Here is a 4,467-nt window from a genome sequence, read left to right as displayed (position 1 = left end):
AGACTCATCAGACCAGGCAACATTTTTCCAGTCTTCAACAGTCCAATTTTGGTGAGCTCGTGCAAATTGTAGCCTCTTTTTCCTATTTGTAGTAGAGATGAGTGGTACCCGGTGGGGTCTTCTGCTGTTGTAGCCCATCCGCCTCAAGGTTGTGCGTGTTGTGGCTTCACACATGCTTTGCTGCATACCTCGGTTGTAACGAGTGGTTATTTCAGTCAAGGTTGCTCTTCTATCAGCTTGAATCAGTCGGCCCATTCTCCTCTGATCTCTAGCATCGACAAGGCATTTTTGCCCATAGGACTGCCGCATACTGGATGTTTTTCCCTTTTCGCACCATTCTTTGTAAACCCTAGAAATGGTTGTGCGTGAAAATCCCAGTAACTGAGCAGATTGTGAAATACTCAGACCGGCCCGTCTGGCACCAACAACCATGCCATGCTCAAAATTGCTTAAATCACCTTTCTTTCCCATTCTGACATTCAGTTTGGAGTTCAGGAGATTGTCTTGACCAGGACCACCCCCCTAAATGCATTGAAGCAACTGCCATGTGATTGGTTGACTAGATAATTGCATTAATGAGAAATAGAACAGGTGTTCCTAATAATTCTTTAGGTGAGTGTATAGTAGGGGAGAGTAAAGTATGTCCTTGACCATGTTATTAGGCATTTTTGTGTCCCACTTTTATGGGTAGTGGGAGGGGCTATGAATGGGGCATGGGGGTCCAATTTACATTCTTGCTATGGAGCCCAGTGATTTTTATGTACGTCCCTGCCGTTAACTTAAAACTTTAACTGAACATTAAAAGGGTTGTCTCACTTCAGCAAGTGGCATTTATCATGTAGAAAAATTTAATACAAGCCACTTACCAATGTACTGTGATTGTCCATATTGCCTCCTTTGCTGGATTGACTATTTTTTCCATGACATTATACACTGCTCGTTTTCATGGTTATGACCACCCTGTAATCCAGCAGCGGTGGTCATGCTTGAGCACTATAGGAAAAAGTGTCGGCCTCTCTGGTGGCCGGGATTGTGGGAGCGCACATAGGCTGGTGCTTTTTACTATAGTGTACAAACATGGCCACAGCTGCTGGATTACAGGGTGGTCATAACCATGGAAACAAGCAGTGTATAATGTGATGAAAAAATGAGTCCAGCCAGCAAAGGAGACAATATGGACAATCTCAATACATTAGTAAGTGCCTTGTAGTAACTTTCTCTACATAATAAATGCTATGTGCTGAAGTGACACAACCCCTTTAACTTCACTTTTAACTTAACCAATAACTTGAAAGAAGGCCTACAGTAAATGGACTAAAGTACAGTGAAAGGTTAATTAGTATGGATAGTCAATAGCTGATTCCAAAATTTCATGCCAGTTATGGGACTGTTTCCTAAAGTGAAGGTGATGAGTGAAGACTGAACACTAGTATAATGTGGACATGGTCCAAAGTAAAGAGATTGTGGTGTGGGAGTGGTGTTATTTTCACAAATTGATATTTAAACGTGTGGGAGGGAGCATAAGACATCCAGTCTTACATAGGTTAAGTTTCACCATTAGGTTTTTATGTTCTTGAAGAGACAGCTGAAAGATATTAGTCATAAAAAAAGAGACAGCATTTAGGTGATGAAGTACAGCAACATGCTGTATAATTTTTAAAGAATACAGGAAAACAATTGGTCAGATCTTTAAATGTATACAATGAGAGATAGCAATATTCTAATATTCCTCCTATATAAAGAAAACCTGCGGTTAGAATATCACTGTTTATCAAGTGTGGACTGGCCATAGATCCCACAGAAAGATTTACAGGTGGGCCAATGCCCAGGGGGCCATCTCAGCCCTCTTCACTGATGATGGACAGCTACATAGCGATCTGGCGTTCTTTGTGTTAACGCAGGTAGCATCAGGTACTTACATACCTTTCTGGCGGCCTAAGGTGCCCTCCCAAATTTACCTGTACCACTGCCCTCAGGATGGTGATACATTTGAACACTGCAGCAGGGCGTGCACCGGCCACTATGTTAGGCAGTATAGTGGTTTGGGATGGGACTTTCCTTCGACACTTGGGGTGCATACTACTGGGGGCACTATAGGAGTCATTACTGAGAGCAGTACAGGCAGCATGCTGAAGGTAGGGCTGGCTCAGAGCTGTGGCCCAAATCAAATCTACTAATCCTAAACCATCTCCTCCATATCTTAATTAGAGACAACTGGAGGAGGAGGACAGAACATGTTAGCTGGTGCTGGCCACCACCGAAAGGCAGATTATGGGGCAGTATTTTGTACTGCACTGTGGTATTTGGTTCTGCTGAGGTAGTATTTTGTGCTTGTGTTGGCCCCACATACGTATGCTGCCCTGCCTTCTATCAGTTTGGACCCACCTACAACATGGGTGGCCATTTTCTATTTTTTTCCTGGACCACTTAAAATTCCCAGTCCACCCCTAATTGTTTCTTTTGTTAACAATATCAGATATAAAAATGTATTTATCCCTCTATTACCAATGCTTCTATTGTAGTCATTGGCTTACAGAATAAATATAGAGTAAAATGTAAGTCAAGTGCTTTCAATCAATAGAATAACAATTAGGTATGAGCGGATGACCTGTTCTATTTAAAGAACAAGGATCTATCAAAGTCTGATCTTCACAGAACATTTGTGGAAGTGTATCATGTCATGACAAACAAAAGAGATTTCTGAAAACCTCAGAAAAAGAGTTGTTTTTTGTAAAATACAGTTTTTATTGTATATTTTTACATTAAAAGAAAAAGTGCAAAACACAACATAAAACCCCTCCCCCTCTTTAGTCTTTATAGAAAGTTGTGTGTCCCACATATCAGGTTACCATTAATTATGGGCAAGAAATGGACCTCATGATATACACAGTAGTTATATCATTAACTCTACACCTTCTACCTATTCTCAAGTTACTATAGTAGCTTCTTGCTCTTGTATCCATAACCCCCCAGATTTTGTGAGGGTTCTACACTTCTGGTACACTCCTTCCTCAGGTTAATCGTAAGAATAATCCTACCCAAAAATTCTGATAAAGTAGGGGCCTAGCAATCTTGTTAGTTTTTAGCCATTAATTTCTGCACCTGGTGGAGAATATGTTTCAGAGCCAATTTGACATGTTCATTCGTTACTCTAACATCTGTCCAGGCTAAAACACGGGTCAGGGGAGAGAGGGAAAGTCTAATTTGCTAAATTGATGAGATATAGATTACATAGATTCAAAGATTTGACCAAGAATGATCAATAGCGTCACATGACGAAAACATATGAAAAACATCTACAGAATCGGTGTCACATCAAGGACACTGAGAATTGGCACAAATACTAATATTATTCAAAAAGGCAGGAGACTTATATAACTAATGGAGTAAATATATTAGTGAAAGCCACTGGGCTGTCCATTGCTCTATGGAGATGGGTCTAATATCTCTTTCCCACTTTTCTTTAATTCTTGGAGGATATTTGAAGATTTTACTTAATAGAGCGTGATAAAACTTAATAAATCCCTGCATATTTTCCTATTTTTTAAGACTAATAAAGATGGAATAATCGTGTACAACCAAGCAGGTATGTCTTTTTTGCTTGTTTCATGGAAACCAATTGCCAATATTGATAAAGTGATTTATGCGGCCCTATGCAACTGCTCCACAACTAAAACCCCTGGAGATTTCCCGAGGGGTAAAGCCCTCCAATCAAAAAAATTCAGGTAATGTGGGATTGTGCCAGATCAGTGTCTACGAAGTACATCGGACTTCTCCAATAAGCTGTTTCAATTTCTCACATACTTTGATCATTATGTCTAAAGTAGGTTATTTTTAGACGCTAGTCTTAATAGGCCCTATACCTAGCGGTGCATCTGCCAGAGTTATGAAGAGGCGCAGGCCTCTACATAACTTGGATGAATCCACCACCGCTTCTAAATGTAAGACAGCTTACTAGCTGTCTTACATTTAGACCATTTTCTACACCTAGACCAGACAAATGGTAAATGAGACAGGCCCTGGCCAAGCCACGCCCACTTTTTGAGACCACTTTTTGTGCTGAAATCTGCCCCAGAAATACGCCTAACAGGCGTATTTCTGTTTAATAACTGACCCCCATAATCTGGAATGCCTGCCCCTAATACTGAAAGTATATTTCTACCTTTAGTTTGAGGGAGTAGAAGTTACCCATTTCCATTTATAGAATCAGGTTGGCTCATCCCCTTCAAATAGTCCTAAGAATTTTGCAACCCATCATTTGTCAGAGGTCTGATAAACATGGCCACAATTATTACAAATGTCTAACTAGTAAGGCAGTATAGTCTTTGTCGCCTATAGCAAGCAATCAGAGCTCTGCTTTCATTTTTTAAACAGCTCTGTAAAAATGAAATCTTAGCTCTGATTGGTTGCTGTGGGCAAGAAAGGCAATCTTTCTGTTAGACAGTTTTGATAAATGGGGCACACAAT

This window comes from Bufo bufo, chromosome 1 (genome assembly GCF_905171765.1).
Source record: "Bufo bufo chromosome 1, aBufBuf1.1, whole genome shotgun sequence".
Taxonomy (NCBI): Eukaryota; Metazoa; Chordata; class Amphibia; order Anura; family Bufonidae; genus Bufo; species Bufo bufo.
Note: the sequence above shows the minus strand (reverse complement) of the source record.